This window comes from Moschus berezovskii, chromosome X, assembly GCF_049115385.1.
Source record: "Moschus berezovskii isolate FMDL1 chromosome X, NW_MosBer_1.0, whole genome shotgun sequence".
Lineage (NCBI taxonomy): Eukaryota > Metazoa > Chordata > Mammalia > Artiodactyla > Moschidae > Moschus > Moschus berezovskii.
Window position 1 is genome coordinate 121381802 of NC_142488.1, and position 17280 is coordinate 121399081.

General features: G+C 40.5%; 1 protein-coding gene and 1 long non-coding RNA gene across 12 annotated transcripts in view; one reads left to right on the forward strand and one right to left on the reverse strand.

Annotated features, from left to right (window-relative positions):
- The window catches only part of ENOX2 (ecto-NOX disulfide-thiol exchanger 2), a 299140-nt gene that overhangs the window by 125809 nt on the left and 156051 nt on the right, over positions 1–17280 (reverse strand). The window lies entirely within an intron of this gene.
- LOC148773441 (uncharacterized) overlaps positions 1–17280 on the forward strand; it is a 115736-nt gene that overhangs the window by 76098 nt on the left and 22358 nt on the right. Inside the window, exon 2 of the long non-coding RNA XR_016036966.1 lies at positions 2477–2621. This is a non-coding gene — a long non-coding RNA (uncharacterized LOC148773441). The remainder of the gene's footprint in view (positions 1–2476; positions 2622–17280) is intronic.

Consider the following 17280-nt stretch of genomic DNA (forward strand, 5'->3'; position numbering starts at 1 on the left):
TACTTGATGATAGAACTGTGTTTCAAAAACAATTGTCACCACTATTTATTGAGTATCTTCTATGGCAACCCACTCCAGTATTCTTGCCTGGAAAATCCCATGGACAGAGGAGGCTGATGGGCTACATTCCATGGGGTTGTAAAGAGTAGGACATGGTGGAAGTGACTTAGCACGTACGCAGGCACTACTGTATACAAGCTATCTTGTTAAAATCTTAAAGCCACAGAAAACTAAGGCTTAGGGATGTTTTAAGTAGCTTGTCTAAAGCAACACAGTTAGTAAGTGGTATTGCTAGGATTTAAACCCTAATCTGTTTGCTATTAAAGCTCATGCTGTTTCTCATACACTATACTGCCAGCCACTACCCTACATTGTCTTGACAAGCTAGAGAAGAATATGATTTTTCCCGAAGATAGGATAGTACTGAGCAGAGGCTGAAAGCTCTGGTAAACAAGAAAGAATCAGACCACATGATTCACTGTGGCTTTCATGAAGGATCAGAGTGGTGCTAAGGTGATGGTGAAAACCAGCACTTGAGTTAATAAATTGCTGAGAAATATTCTGAGCTAGAAGATAGTGAATATCATCACTTTCCTGGCTTTGTTATATCTATCTTTATGTGAGGAAAAGTGGCTGGAATGACAAACCCAAAATTATGAAAGTTGAATGTAATACAGGAAAAAAATGGAGGGTAGGCATAGAAGAACAGAACTTCATTGTAACTCATGTTACAAAGATCTAGGGGATTAGTTTTCAATTTGAATATGAGATAACAATATGATGTAGCTTCCAGAAAAGCAGATATAACTCAGCCTGTATTAATAGAAGCCTAATTAACTGGACTCTAGAGTCTGAGAAATAACAGGCACACTGTCTTCTGCTCTGGTCACTGTATTCTGTTGTGATGAGCAGATAATAAGAGCAATATTGGAAACATCACTGAAAGGAAGTGATTGGAGTGAAGTGTTTGGAAACCGTTACTTATGAGGTGCATTTTGAAGTAACTGGAATATTAAACTTAGGAGAAAACTTGTGAGCATTGAGCTGTATTCAAATACTTAGAGGACCATCATGTGGAAAAAAGATTACCTGTGGTTTCATATGTTTTATAGTGCAAAGATAGGACCCAGGAGTCAGCTTAAGTTTCGCTATAAGAAATACATTTCTAATCATAAAAGTGGTCCCACCACAAAGTGATAATAATAGGTAACATGTAAGTACACAGCACTGTGGTCTACCACTGACATATCACATCATGGGATCCCCATAATAACCCATGAGGTTCATGGAGAAGGGACTGGCTACATTGTAAAGCAGTGATCTTAATATTATTTGGAATATTTAAACACAAACTAGATGAATCTGTGTCAGGAATGTGTCATATGTAGTTCCAGATTGAGGTAGTAGGGTAGGGAATAAGAGCTGAATTAGATGACTGTGTGAGGCTTTGTCTAATTGAAGACTTAGTAAATTTTCCACTTTACCTGTTTTTAACTTTATAACATTAAGCATTGTAATCTAGCAGTCCAAATATAGCATTTTGAATTCTTCATAAGATTGTTGCCATGTGTCAGTGTCTATATGAACACACACACACACACACACATACACTTGTATACATTTTAAAAAAAATCTCATACACACCAGGGTTTAGTGAGAAAGATAGGCATACCATCTGAATATGTGAAGGCTTCAAATAATTTGGAATCTTAGCAATACTCAATCTATTAATTAAGCCCATGCAATAAAGTGAGAAAACAGAATATGCTGCATTTATGATGGGCAGGAATTGAAATATACATCACAGCTTTCAATAACAGACACAGAAAAATTAAGAAAGTGTAAATTTCAAAAGGATTTCATCTCAATCACTGCGTTACAGGATGATTCTCTTACTTGTCTTTGTGGAGCACAGACATAATAATAATTTACAGACCCCTAACTTTGATTTTGTGTCCATCACTGTGCTAGAGGATTTCTGTGTATTACCTTATTTAATCTTTAGAACAACGTTACAAGGTTGGAATGGAGATATTTCTGTTTTAAAGTGGAGGAAATGAGAATCTCAAAGAGAAGCAAATAATCCAATAATCCAAGATCACAGTTAGGACATACTAGTGCCAGGATTTGAACCCAAGTACTTTTAACTTCATATTGTTTACTATGCTAAATTAGTACTTCCTTCTCTTTTCTTTCCTCCGTTAATTTGAAGCTCTTAAAATACACAAAGTATAGCACAAATGGTAATGACTATCATGGATAAACAACTATAACATCCAACGTCTAGATTCAGATGATTCCTGTCTTGAAAAAAATTACATTAAGACAGAAACCTTGGTACTTTAGCACAGATGGGGAGCAATTTGGGGACTCCTGGCTTGTTCTATAAGCTTGATATAAAGATCAGAAGAATGTACTTGAACTATTAGAGAAAGATGACATAGTAAAACATGCTCCTCTATTTTCTGCAATCTAGATTCTAAATTGCTGAGAGATGAGAAACATGGGAGACCAAACAGTCCATGTGATGTCACTTATTGCTTGTTCACCATATGCAGAACGCTGCACTGGCTACTGTATGAAGATTGAGAGGAAGAAAAAGGACCAAGTTTCCTCCAAGGGTGAGCTCCCAGTTGAAAGGTGCCATTAATGAAGCTTTAAAGCAATGCAGTGAATTTCCTGACCAGCCTAAGATCTACTGTTGCCAAAGTAGTCTTTTCGATGGAGCTTCATGCTCACCCTCCTTCCTGAATTTGTATAAATGAATTCAGTTTTGAGAAAGTCCTGAGTTCAATTGGATCTTAAGTAAGGATTTAAAGACTAGAGAAAAAAAGATGACAATGAAGTACTAAAGAACGCCAGGAAAGAAGATTTGGTTGGCCTGCTCCAACTTTAAGCCCCTTTACAGAATCTGTCATTTGTTCTCCACAGCTTGTGATGAATCATAACCCCTGAATCAAACAGATCACAAGCTCTCACTTCCGAGAAGGCATCAGTGGTGTGAAGAGAAATTGCTACTGTGACAATTCAAGCAATTGGTAAAAGTCCAGTGCATTTCCCAGCTTACATATTCCTCTTAAGCTTCCCGTTAATGAGAGTCAATGGGCTTGCCATCAGATGCTGTTTGTACTGACCATTTTTCCCATCCAGACAGGACACTGAAGGAACAATCACAAAATCATGAACTTAAGCCATATCCATAGCCTGACATAGCTTTATTTCCCTGGTGGACTAAAGTGTTACTGCTTCACTGCCAACACAAGAGTTCTCATAAACTCACAGCCTCATATTTCTTTATATTGGGAGCTTGCTTTTTTTTTTTAACTTTTAATTTTATATTCGCATACAGCCGATTAACAATGCTGTGATAGTTTCAGGTGGACAGCAACAAGACTCAGCCATATATATATACACGTATCTATTCTCTCCCAAACTTTCCTCCCATCCAGGCTTCCATATAATGTTGAGCAGAGTTTTGGGATCTTGCTTTTTGTTTTATGTTTTGTTAAGATGCCCTCCATGTTTAAGGTACTGAGGACAGTAATGTAACAGCTGCAAACCAGTTCTTTGTGTCTACCAGAGGCCAGATTTATTCCTGCCTTGATTAGCACTGCTTGTCATAGCTCCACCATCATCTCCAACTTGATATGAATCTGAGATCCCCATTTCCCTCCAAGAAGGATTTCCCATTGCCCAAACTGCCTACCACAAGGGAGAGAAGGATTGAGCTGGTCTCTAAGCACAAAGAAATCCCATTTCCAACTAGCTGATGAGGAATGTGAAAGCAAGACTAGGGTCTATTCAAGGGAGAATGGGGAAGATGATTACATTCTGTCCCTTATCCTCAGTGCCAAACTGTGTGTTTGTGTCCATAAGGGGCAGACACTGGTGCAGCCAGAATGAGGATTCCTATGAGGGTCTTCTCTCTTCATCACTATGGGGCAGTTGTGTGCAAGCCAGAGACGGGCAAACATTTGGAGGCTAGGAGGCTAGTTAAAAGGCTATTCAAATGTGACATAGGCTGGTAACAGAAAATATGTAGCAAGAATGCTACACATATTTATCTTCCACTCTTAAATATTAACTGGAATATGAAGGAGACTGGTGCCATGGGGTCAATCAAAGTTATTTGATGATGGCAGCAAGTACCATCAGACGAGATGGAGTACATTCAGGATAGTATGGCTGTAGAGAACTAGTACCATCAAACTCAAGCTTTTAAGTTTGGGTGGAAGGGTGATTTGAGGCATTTTACTTGGCTAGGGAGGCAGCAAAGTCAAGTTATCAAAAATATCCATGAATCACAACTTAAACAAGTATTCTAAATGAAGGCCTTGTAAGTTACATGTGGCCTTAGATTGTACTCTTCTAGCAGACAGGAGAAGGAAATGGCAACCCACTCCAGTACCCTTGCCTGGAAAATCTGATGGACAGAGAAGCCTGGTAGGCTACAGTCTATGGGGCAGCAAAGAGTCAGACACGACTGAGCGACTTCACTTTCACTTTCAGCAAACAGGAGACAAGTCTATAAAGTTTCTATTTTTTTCCAATACACCTATGACAGCAATTAGCACTTAGCAGAAAGTTTGAATTCCCCTAAACCTATTTATATAGGCAATGGCCTTTCAAATGAAAAAGGCTGAACCATAAAAGAAACTGGAATCAATTCTCGGCTTAATACCAAGAGATTCAACTTATTTTCAGAATTTAATTCCTCTGTTAAACTTTGTAATAGTCCATACAGATAAAAAGAGCCCAACTGTCCCCTGGTTTCAGCAGAATATTGATCACTATCTCCATGAATTTACTTTGGAGTTTCACCCCTCAGGTGACTCCAGATACTGTGCAGAGATGACCTGTTTTGAGACACAAAGCAGCTCTGAGCTGTGGGCCTAGTGCCCCGGAAGCAGGGCTTTTCAAAGAGCTTCTCTGCTGAGCCAGCTCTTTGCACACTGCAATTAGGCTCAACCAGCAGACGAATGGTTCCCCATCCTACGTGTCTTCCAATAATAGAGATCTGCAACTTGGAGTGTTACTCAGACCTACCAAGTCCCCAGTCTGGGGATGTGGTTCTGATTGAGTTTTGGATCTTTAGTGTCTTTGGACAGATATATTTATTCAACATGTGGAGGCTTGTGGACAATTCAGATACTAACTCAGGCTGTAGCCTCTGTTTAAGAAGGCCTATAGACAATAGCGAAAGATTAGAAGCAAATGTGAAGTGATGTAGTTAGAGAAAAATGCTCATTAGGCTCTTGTTTCCCCCAAAGTTGTGAAAATTCAGAATAATACCAACAAAGGGCACAGTTGGTGCTGCAAAGGCAGAGTGCATATTAAGTACATTGCAACACATCTGGTGGGCACTCTGTACATTTCAGTTTTCAAAGAAAACTGGACCAGGAATCAAGAGGCCAGAATTCTATTGAGTCACTTCCTTTTGAGCTAATAATAGGAACTAACATATTAAGTATCTGTTATGTTCCAGATGTTTCCCTGGTAGCTCAGATGATAAAGAGTCTGCCTGAAATGCAGGAGACCCAGGTTTGATTCCTGGGTTGGGAAGATCCCCTGGAGGAGAAAATGGCAACCCACTCCAGTATTCTTGTCTGGGAAATCCCATGGACAGAGGAGCCTGGTGGGCTAAAGTCCATGGGGTAGCAAAAGAGCTGGACACAACCGAGCGACTAAGCACACACACATACATGTGCCAGGTAGTGTGGGAAGCACATTACTTCTTATTTACATTATGTCATTTATTTCTTCATAACCACCCTATAAGTCTATCATCTCTGCCACTTTTCATGAAACACAGAGACATCAAACATTTGCTGTATATAACAGGATACACAAAAGCCTAGGTTAGCCGGATGTCTAACCTCTTTGTTGACAGCCTATCTTTGATCCTAAACTCCCTACTTACTGCTGCTGCTGCTGCTAAGTTGCGTCAGTCGTGTCCGACTCTGTGCGACCCCATAGATGGCAGCCCACCAGGCTCCCCCGTCCCTGGGATTCTCCAGGCAAGAACACTGGAGTGGGTTGCCATTTTCTTCTCCAATGCATGAGAGTGAAAAGTGAAAGTGAAGTCGCTCAGTTGTGTCCGACTCTTAGCGACCCCATGGACTGCAGCCTACCAAGCTCTTCCGTTCATGGGATTCTCCAGGCAAGAGTACTGGAGTGGGTTGCCATTGCCTTCTCTGCCCTACTTACTAGACTACAGTATTTACTATACTATATTACCACTCTTCCTTCATTTCCTTGATTATAAGTGGGACTTATGGACTGCATGATCTTGTGTGCATGCGCAGTAAATAACTTGAGTCATGTTTGACTCTTTGTGACCCCATGGACTGTAGCCCGGCAGGCTCCTCTGTCCATGGGATTCTCCAGGCAAGAATACTGGAGTGGGTTGCCATTTCCTCCTCAAGGGAATCTTCCCAACCCAGGGATTGAACCTGTGTCTCTTGCATCTCCTGCATTGGCAGGTGGATTCTTTACCACTGCACCACCTGGGAAGCCCCTGCATGATCTTCAGTCCAGTTCAGTTCAGTCTGATCTTAGAATCTGCTTAATCCTAAAAATCCAGTAATTACATAAATAATGAGAGGAAAAAACCTATCTTTTCCCCAGGTAAGTGTGGATACAGTTACACTAGACAACATTCTGACTTGGATCTTAATCACATGCTGTGTGATATTCTTCTCCGGCAAACAGGTGCCTGATGCCAGGAGGATGGACTCTCCTGTTCGTCTCTCTGTAGGGGGAGTGGCCTGCACACAGCAGGCTGGGGAACTTTCCAGTGGACTCGACCATTTCTGTCCCCTGTGCTCCATCTTAGCAAAGCACAAGCCATGCAGACACCCTTCCACTCTCACTCTCTAGTTTCCTCAGGCCAATTGACAAATGTCCAGGGGTTTTAGGAGGAAGGCTAAGCTAGTTCTTAGCATCTTGCTCACTTTCCATAGCTTTCAGCTTCTGGGCAGGCACTGGGCTGACTAAAATCACCTGAGATTTAGGAGCAACAAATAGCCCACTTATGGAATCCACCTTATTTATTTGCACATTGTTTATACAGTTGGGGGTAGCAAAAATCAGATGCCAGTCATAATTAAGAAAAAGCCATAAGTCCTTTGAAGACACTTAAGGTGAAATGCTTACGGGAAGAAGAGAAGCTTCCCCTAGATTTTCCATTAAAAAAAAAAAAAAGAAAAGAATGTTAAACTCCTTGGTGCTGCAGCTGAATATTAAATAGAAACATCTTAAAGAAACTTGCCTGAGAGTTATATGAATTTTAAACTATGAAAACAAGACACTCAATAGAAAACTGTAAACAGAAAAGTGATGTTTGCTTTATCAAAGAAACAAAGCATTTTCCTCCAGGGAAGAAGGAAGCATGATGGGAAATCTGCAAACAATGGACTTCTGAGAGATTTCATGTATTTGCTTAAAAACAAAAATAACAACAACCCAAACCCTACACTATTGACAAAGAACAAATGCTCACAGTATTGACATGGGACAGGTATTCTCCTTCCTAATAGCACATGGGCCCTGGGATATTTCCAAAGACAAAGAAGTGCAGACTCCATCTCATTCCCAGTATGATTTGAACCTTCCCACAAATCTCTGCCATGTTCCAGGCACCTCATGAAAATTCCTCCCTGTTGTCTGCTATCTAAGGCTAAACAATGAGAGGTATCTAGTGGTGATGGTGGGGAGTGTTGGGGTGAGGTGCGAAAGGGTGCCCCTGTTTATTCTGCAATTTGATTTTTATGCCTGTATTTTTGTCGGTCTCTTGTCTGTTTTTCTGGTTTTTTTTTTTTTTTGGTTGCTGTTGTTATGTCTCTTAGTCTCCCAGTCTTTCATTGTCTCTTTCTCTCTTCCTGTCTATCCTTGTGTCTTGATGCTCTGTCTACCTTCTTGCTTCCTGTCTCTGTATGTCTCTCCCTCAGGTTCCGTCTGTCTGTTGATACATCTTTAGACTGTATGTCTTTGGACAGACTGTAGTTCTGTCGGTCTCCATCCTGCATTCTTTCTCTCTCAATCTCTGTTCTCTTGCTCTCTCTCCATCCTTCCCTCTCCATGCCTGTCTGCATCTCACTTTGTCCCTCGATTGGTCTATTTCTGGGTTTGTCAGTCTGCCTTCTATTCTGCCTCTGTCTGTCTCTTACCAACGACCCCTGACCCTCTCTTTTTCTCTTTTTGTTTGAATATCTGTCTCTGTTTAATTGCTCATTTCTGGTCCTCAGTCTGTCCCTCTGTCCTTTGGTGTGACTATGGTGCTGTATGGCTTCCTGTTTCTTAGTTTCTCAGCCACTCTGTGCCTCTTTCTTTCTGTTCGTTTGCTTCTTTGTCTCTGTCAATTCTTCATCATTCTATCTCTGTATATGTCTTTCTATTTCTCTCTTTGTCAGTTTCTTTCTATACCTGTCTGTCTCTCTGTCTGTGCTCTGGCTATCGATCCAGTCTATCAGCCTGTCTCTCCATTAGCTTGCTTCTGTCTGCTTGTTTCTTTGTCTGCATGTATTTATACCAGTTTCAACTTCTGGTTCTTTGTCAAACTGACTGTCTTTCTCTCCTTTTCTCTCATTCTGTCTTCCTCCCTCTGTATGTGACTCTCTGCCCCTTTTTGCTGCCGTTTCTCTCTCGGTTCCTTCATTTCTTGTCTTTTGATCTTTGATACACTGTCTCTGCCAATCTGTCTGTCCATCTCTGTCAGTCTGTTCTCTGTCTCTGCTCGTCTGTTACTCTCTCTCCCTTGCTAACAGTCTTTCTGCCTCATGATCTGTCTCTTGGTTCATTCTTCCCTCTGTCTGTCTCTGTTAGCTTTCTTTTCTCTCCCTCTTCCTCTCAGTGCCTGTTTCCCTCTGACTGTGTCCTATGCTTCGCATCGCTTCACATTAGTTCCCTCTCTGCATCCTCTTCTCCCGGGTCTACCTGTCCTGTCTTTTTATCTCTCAGTCTTCAGACTCTCTTCATGCCTCTCTGTTTCTGTTATTATCTCACTCCATCTGTCCATCTCCTTCTCTCTGCCTGCCTTCCTGTCTGTGTATCTGCCTATCTGTTATCTGCCTATCTGCCTGTGTCTACCTTTCCCTCTAGCAGTCTGTCTGTCTGCCTGGTTCTCTCTCATGCTATCTTCCATCTCTCTGTCACCTTGTCTATCATTGTCTGTCTTTCTCTCTGTGTCTCCTCTTTCTAAGTCTCATTTTTTCTTCTCTCTCTCTCTCTTTCTCTCTCTCTATGAGATTCACATAACATAAAAATTAACCATTTTTAAGCAAACAGTTCAGTAGCATTTAATACATTCATAATGTTGTACAATCACCACCTCTATCTAGTTCCCAAATATCTGCATTTTCCCTAAAGGAGAGCCAGGACTCATTAAGCAGTTGCTCACCATTTCTCCCTCCCTAGCCCCTGGCAACCACCAATCTACTTTCTGTCTCTTTAGATTTCTTATTCTGGATATGACATATAAATGGAATCATATAATCTGTGAAATTGTGAGCCTGGCTTTTTACATGCAGCATAATGTTTTTGAGGTTCATCACTTTGTAGCATGTATCAGTATTTCATTTATTTTTCCCCTTCTTTTTCCCTTTTTATTTTTTAAAAATTTATTTATTTATTTTAATTGGAGGCTAATTACTTTACAATATTGTAGTGGTTTTGCCATACATTGACATGAATCAGCCCTGGGTGTTCACGTGTTCCCCACCCTGAACCCCCCTCCCTCCTCCCTCCCCATCCCATTCCTCAGGGTCATCCCAGTGCACCAGCCCTGAGCATCCTGTCTCAAGCATCAAACCTGGATTGGTGATCTATTTCACATTAAAGTTGAAAATTTTTTTACACAAGTTTAAGGCCCACAGCAAAACTGATAGGAAGATAGAGAGACCTCCATATTGTCCCTATCTTCATACATGTATAGCCTCCCCCATTATCAACATCCCTTATCAAAATTGTATAATCAGAGTGGTTTGATTTGTTACAATTGACGACCCTACATTGACACATTACAATCATCCAAAGCCTGCAGCATATGTTAGGGTTCACTGTTGGTACATTCTATTGGTTTGGAGAAATAAAGAATGACATGTTTCTGTCATTATAATGTCATACAGAGAATTTTCTTTGCCCTAAAAATCTCTGTGCTCTGCTGATTTATCTCTCCTTCCCAATTCCAGGGAACCGCTCTTTTTACCATCATGCTGCTGCTGCTGCTGCTGCTAAGTCACTTCAGTCGTGTCCGACTCTGTGTGACCCCATAAACAGAAGCCCACCAGGCTCCGCTGTCCCTGGGATTCTCCAGGCAAGAACACTGGAGTGGGTTGCCATTTCCTTCTCCATTTTACCATCATAGTTTTGCCTTATTCTGGAATGCCTATAATTGGCATCATACAGTATGTTGCATTTTCTGATTTGCTTCTTTCAATTAGTAACATGTGTGTAAGGTTCCCCTATGTCTTTTCATGGCTTGATAACCCATTTCTTTTTGGTGTTGAATAATATTCCACTGTCTGGATGTACCACTGTTTATTTATCCATTCATCTCATGAAGGACATTGTAGTTGCTTCCAAGTTTTGGCAACTATGAATAAAGCTGATATAAACATCTAATTTGTTATTAGGACTGAGTATTGAATTCCAAACTCCTTAGATACAGAACTGGACACTGAAGTCCTATTTCATTATTTTTTTATGGCTGAATAAATTTTAATTGTAGAGATATATCACAGTTTATCCACTCATCTACTGATGGACATTTGGGCTGTTTCTGTCGATTACTGTGAACATCACTGCTTTGAACCTGCATGCACAGATATTTTCTTGAGTGCTTCTTTTCAATTCTATATTTGAAGTATATACTTAGGATATATACTTGGGTATATACTTATGATTAAAAGTATTATTAGGTTATATGGTAACTATGTTTAGATTTTTGAGGAAACACGAATCTTTTCTACAGCAGCTGAACCATTTTACATCCTCATAAGCAAATGGGAATAGGAGGGTCTTTAATTCCCACATCCTCAAAAACAGTTGATATTTTCTGTTTCTTAGATTCTAGACATCCATCCAGAAGAGAAGTAGTGTCTTGTGGTTTGGATTTGCATTTCCCTAGGAAAAACGAGAGATCTCTTCAAGAAAATTAGAGATACCAAGGGAACATTTCATGCAAAGATGGGCTCGATAAAGGACAGAAATGGTATGGACCTAACAGAAGCAGAAGATATTAAGAGGTGGCAAGAATACACAGAAGAACTGTAAAAAAAAGATCTTCATGACCAAGATAATCACGATGGCGTGATCACTCACCTAGAGCCAGACATCTTGGTATGTGAAGTCAAGTGGGCCTTAGAAAGCATCACTACAAACAAAGCTAGTGGAGGTGATGGAATTCCAGTTGAGCTATTTCAAATCCTGAAAGATGATGCTGTGAAAGTGCTGCACTCAATATGCCAGCAGATTTGGAAAACTCAGCAGTGGCCACAGGACTGGAAAAGGTCAGTCTTCATTCCAATCCCAAAGAAAGGCAATGCCAAAGAATGCTCAAACTACCACACAATTGCACTCATCTCACATGCTAGTAAAGTCATGCTAAAAATTCTCCAAGCCAGGGTTCAGCAATATGTGAACCGTGAACTTCCAGATGTTCAAGCAGGTTTTAGAAAAGGCAGAGGCACCAGAGATCAAATTGCCAACATCCACTGGATCATGGAAAAAGCAAGAGAGTTCCAGAAAAACATCTATTTCTGCTTCATTGACTATGCCAAAGCCTTTGACTGTGTGGATCACAATAAACTGTGGAACATTCTGAAAGAGATGGGAATACCAGACCACCTGACCTGCCTCTTGAGAAACCTGTATGCAGGTCAGGAAGGAACAGTAGAACTGGACATGGAACAACAGACTGGTTCCAAATAGGAAAAAGAGTACATCAAGGCTATATATTGTCACCCTGCTTATTTAACTTACATGCAGAGTACATCATGAGGAACGCTGGGCTGGAAGAAGCACAAGCTGGAATCAAGATTGCTGGGAGAAATATCAATAACCTCAGATATGCAGATGACACCACCCTTATGGCAGAAAGTGAAGAGGAACTCAAAAGCCTTTTGATGAAAGTGAAAGAGGAGAGTGAAAAGGTTGGCTTGAAGCTCAACATTCAGAAAACTAAGATCATGGCATCTGGTCCCATCACTTCATGGGAAATAGATGGAAAAACAGTGGAAACAATGTCAGACTTTATTTTTGAGGGGCTCCAAAATCACTGCGGATGCTGATTGCAGCCATGAAATTAAAAGACGCTTACTCCTTGGAAGGAAAGTTATGACCAACCTAGACAGTATATTGAAAAGCAGAGACATTACTTTGCCAACAAAGGTCTGTCTAGTCAAGGCTATGATTTTTCCTGTGGTCATGTATGATGTGAGAGTTGGACTGTGAAGAAAACTGATCGCTGAAGAATTGATGCTCTTGAAATGTGGTATTGGAGAAGACTCTTGAGAGTCCCTTGGACTGCAAGGAGATCCAACCAGTCCATTCTAGAGGAGACCAATCCTGGGTGTTCATTGGAAGGACTGATGCTAAAGCTGAAACTGCAATACTTTGGCCACCTCACGTGACAAGTTGACTCACTGGAAAAGACTCTGATGCTGGGAGGGATTGGCGGCAGGAGGAGAAGGGGACAACAGAGAATGAGATGGCTGGATGGCATCACCGACTCTGTGGACACGAGTTTGAGTGAACTCCGGGTGTTGGTGATGGACAGGGAGGCCTGGCATGTTGTGATTCATGGGGTCGCAAAGAGTCGGTCACGACTGAGCGACTGAACTGAACTGAATGACTAGTGATGTTGAATTTTCTTTCATGTGCTTAGTGGCCATTTTGTACATCTTCTTTGAAGAAATATCTATTCAACTCCTTAACCCATTTTTTTGTGTGTGTTGTCCTTTTGTTGCTGAGTTGTAAGAATTCTTTACATGTTTTGGATAGCTATACCCTCACCAAATATCCGGTTTGCAAATTTTGCAAACCTTTTCTCCCAGTCTGTTTCTCTGTTTTTTTCTCTCTCTTTTGATTTTTATAGTTTTCCAATTGGGAAATAATTAACATATAACACTAAATTTGTTTCAGGTGTAATATATTCGCTATTTGTATATATTGTGAAACGATCACTGCAATAAGTCTAGTTAACATACATCTCTTTTTTCTCTCTCTTTATTTTTCTCTGACTCCTTCCGACAGATTGAGTCTTTTTGTCCAATTGCTCATTTCTGACAACTTTTCTGTTGGTCTTCTCTTTTCAGCCTGTCTCTGTCAAGTCTCTCTCTGTTTGTTATTTCTCCCCCTCCCTCACCCTCCCTTTCTGCTTCCTCTCCCTTTTTCCCCCTTCGGTCTCTTTTTCAGTTTCTCTCTGGATCTGTCCTCCTATCAGTCTCTATATCTGTCACTGACTCCCTCTTTCTCACTCTTTTTCTGTGCTCCTCGGCCGTCTCAGTCTAACCGTCTCTCTGCCTGTGCCTTTAGTTGGCTCTCTTTTCTCTCTCTCTCTCTCTCTCTGCTTTTCATCTGACTGCATGTCTTTCTGATCTCTGTTCGTTTGTCCTGGTCAGTTGGTTGACCACTTTCTCTTTCCCTGTCTCTTCTGGTGTGTCTCTCTCCCTCTGCTTGTCTCTCTGTGTTGGGCTTTCTGCCACTGTCTCCCTGAATGTGTGTGTCCCAGTATGTCTCTCAGTCAGTCTCTGCCTCTGTTTCAGGCACATTGCTTCTAGCTCTCCTGACTCTTTTTCTTTCTGAATCTGCCTCTCCATCTCTCTGCAACAGTATCTTTTGGTCTTTTTCTGTTTCTCTCTCCTTGCCTGCTTCTCGTCATCTTTTGATCTCTCTGCCTGTCAGCCTCTGAGTCTGTCCCTCAGTCTCTCCATCTAACCCCCCATCTCTTGTTCACTCTCTCTCTCCCCTGCTTCTCCAACAGACTCCAAAGAGTCTGACTGACTTTCACTGTCTCTGTTTCTCTCTCATTACCTTTCTGTCTGCTCTTTGTCTTCCTGTCTCTTGTAGTGTTTTTTTCTACGGTGATCTCTCTCTTTTCTCTCTGCCCCTTGCTCCTTCACGCACTCTGTATGTTCTCTTTGCTTCTCTCTATGTCTTCCTGTTTTTAGCTCTACTTCCCTTTTTCTCTACAACTCTTCCTCCCTACTATTATGTCAGACTCTTAGGCTTTCTCTTGTTTTAATGAGAGTCACCCTTCTTTTCTCTCTGTGTGTCCGTTTCATTGTCTTTTTTCTTTACAACTCTCTTCCTCCTTCAGTTTCGGTCTCTCTTTCCATCGTCCTTTAGTTCCTTAGCTTTCTCTGTTTCTAAGTCTTTATGGCTGTACCCTTTTCTCTTTCAGACTCTCCCCTCTATTCTGTCTTTTCCATTTGTCTCAGTCTGTCTCCGTTTCTTGCTCCCTGTTCCTCACTGCTATCTTTGTTTTCCGTTCCTTTCTTTTTCTGGCTCCCTATCTTGTCTTCCAGTTTGCCTGCTTTTCCTCCTGTCTGCTTCTGTGTCTATCTATCCATCTCTCTCGATATGCCTCCATTGCTCTATATTGATTGCTCTCTGTTGATTGCTATCCCTTTATGTATCTGTGTTTCCCTCTGTCTCTATTTTTTTCCATCTGTCTGTCTCTGTCTTTTTCTCTTGGTCTGTCCTTCCCTATCTGCCCATTCTGCCTCTGTCCAACTCTGTCCATTCCTATTTCTCTCTCTCCCTGGCCATTTATCCGTTCATCTCTGCCTCTCTTTTGAAACTGCTATGGAGATTGATGTTAATGGCACTAGTTTTTTATGAAAGCTGAACTGTAAATATCTTCCTAGCCTCTGCCAGTTTAACACATGCATCTCAGTCTCTGGCTTGCCAAAAATGCATGGATTACACTGACTCCCTGAAATATAAGTCGAATATGTCAACTGAGTACCTTTAAAACACAAGTATATGCTAACTGTGATGGTATTCAAGCATTGCTACTTATTTGTTCATTATTGAAAAATACAACAAAATCTACATGCTGAAAGCACATCTTGTTACCCTTTCACTGGGCTCATATTTTAAGTAAACTTCCAGAAGTCAAGGAGGTTAAGAAACTGTATTATAATGGGAATAGAAATTAAGGAACAGACCACATAAAATATAGATCCTCAACATATTGTCCTTGAAAAATATTTTTTCACTGAAACATAGAGCAACCCAGACTTTGGCAGACTGTATTGCATCAGAACAACCACTTGATTTTTGCCTGACAATCTAGTTTGGTAATCTTATGATCCAAGCCCCAATAATAAGGAAATATTTTGAGGCATTATGTAACAATGTCATTAAACCTTTGCATCTCACTGTCTTTGTCTATAAACTGGGGCTTATAATAATAAATGATCTCAGAGGGTTGTTATGAGGAATTAATTAGTAATCCATGTCTTAGGACAGTGGCTGACAAAGTATGAGCTCAAAAAATATTAGCTATTATTTCTTCTATTATTGTTATTATTGCAATTGTTGTCACTTAAATCATTATATAAACATCTAAACAGCAGGCCTGTTCTTTAGGCAATTTCCTTATCTAAAAAATGAGGTTGTACCTCTAAGATTATATATGGTTCTATGGTTCTTGAATTTCATGTATCTCTGAATACTAAGCATATGGGGTCATATTAGTATTAGGCTGTGTGATATAATTTTCACCCTCAAAATTTTGTTACATCTGTAAGTTACAAAGGAAAGAAGAAGGCCATGAGGATAAACTGTTGATTTTCAAACATTTCTAAATCCAATCTAATAGCTGCAAACCTCTGCTTTCTAATTGACTTATTTACCCCTCATAGGATCACAATAGAAAACACAAATTCAGGAACAACGTTCATTCTCAATCTTTCTCCAGTGCTGCCTATATCAGACATTTGGGGGTAGTTGCCATTCCCATAAAGAGAAGAGGACTTGGATTCTTTATTAGCTAGAGATGTGTACTTTGCTTCAAATTGCTATCTGTGGATGCTGTACTTTTCCTGGGAATGGTGTTCATGGATGTGGTATCTTTCTTAAGAATGTTATCTATGCACGTTCTGCTTTCCCCAGGAATGCTGTTCATGAATGTCGTACTTTTCCTTGGAATAATGTCCGTGGATAGTGTACTTGACTTTGGATGCAATTTGTGGCTAAGTTACCTCCTAGCCTGAGGGACTCTCGAACATCATTCAACCTTCATTTCCTCTTTGAAGCTCTTTGTTCTGTGCAGCTTCTGAAGAACTGAATTAGTGTATAATGTGTTTTACATTTCTGGTATTTTGAGTTTGTAACTTTATTGGCAAGCTCATTAATACTTTCTCCAGACTGACTGGATCTCATGCTTAACTGTGTTCAATAAATATAATTTGGCCTACTATTCCCATTTTTTGGAGAGCTGGGGGTGGGAGCCTATGGGGGAAAATGAGGAACATCAATCAGCAAATTGACTTCAGACCTGAGAAAACAACCCACGGCATACAATTTCTAAATTATTAGCTAGGCAAAGCAATTGGCAGTGGTTACCCTCTGAAAAAGATGAAAACTGTGGAAGCACAAAGCATATTTATTCAGGCAAAAGCCATTACTTCCAAATATCTTGGCATAATGTACCTTGCCCTGTGGTAAATGAATCTTTACCTTTAGAATCACAATGCTACATAATTTTTCAGAATATTTCTTACGACTGAAGCATAACATTTCCATACATTCCACAAGAATTCTCAAACCTTATTTACCCACTCTTTTTTTCATCTTCAAGATTTGTCTTGGAATGAAAATGTCAAATTACCTGTAGGTATGTAGCAACATTCATCTATCCTTAACACCTATCTTGTCCCTGCTCCCTTAATCATGCCAGCTTTAGCATACCTATGCTCATTCATACACATGCTTACTCCCTTACAAACTCATGCTCCTCACCTCCACAGTCAAACAGAATTCATTTTGTCCAAGCTGTACAGGTGAAAGAACAAGGCCATGTACTAAGGAATATTGAGGGGCAGATCCATATAATTATACACACAATATTTCCAGGAACCATCCTGTTTAGTTCCTATACCGTCACTTTCTCTGCAACAAGGTTAGACAGGCAGTAAAAAATAACCTGTTGTAGATGAATTGTTTGTAGATGCTTCAAGATGGCCAGAGAGGAAAGGGTGAGTAGGTCACCAATGCAAAAAGAGTCTGTTTCAACTTTTTTTTACCACAGCTTTTCAGAATGAGAATTCACCT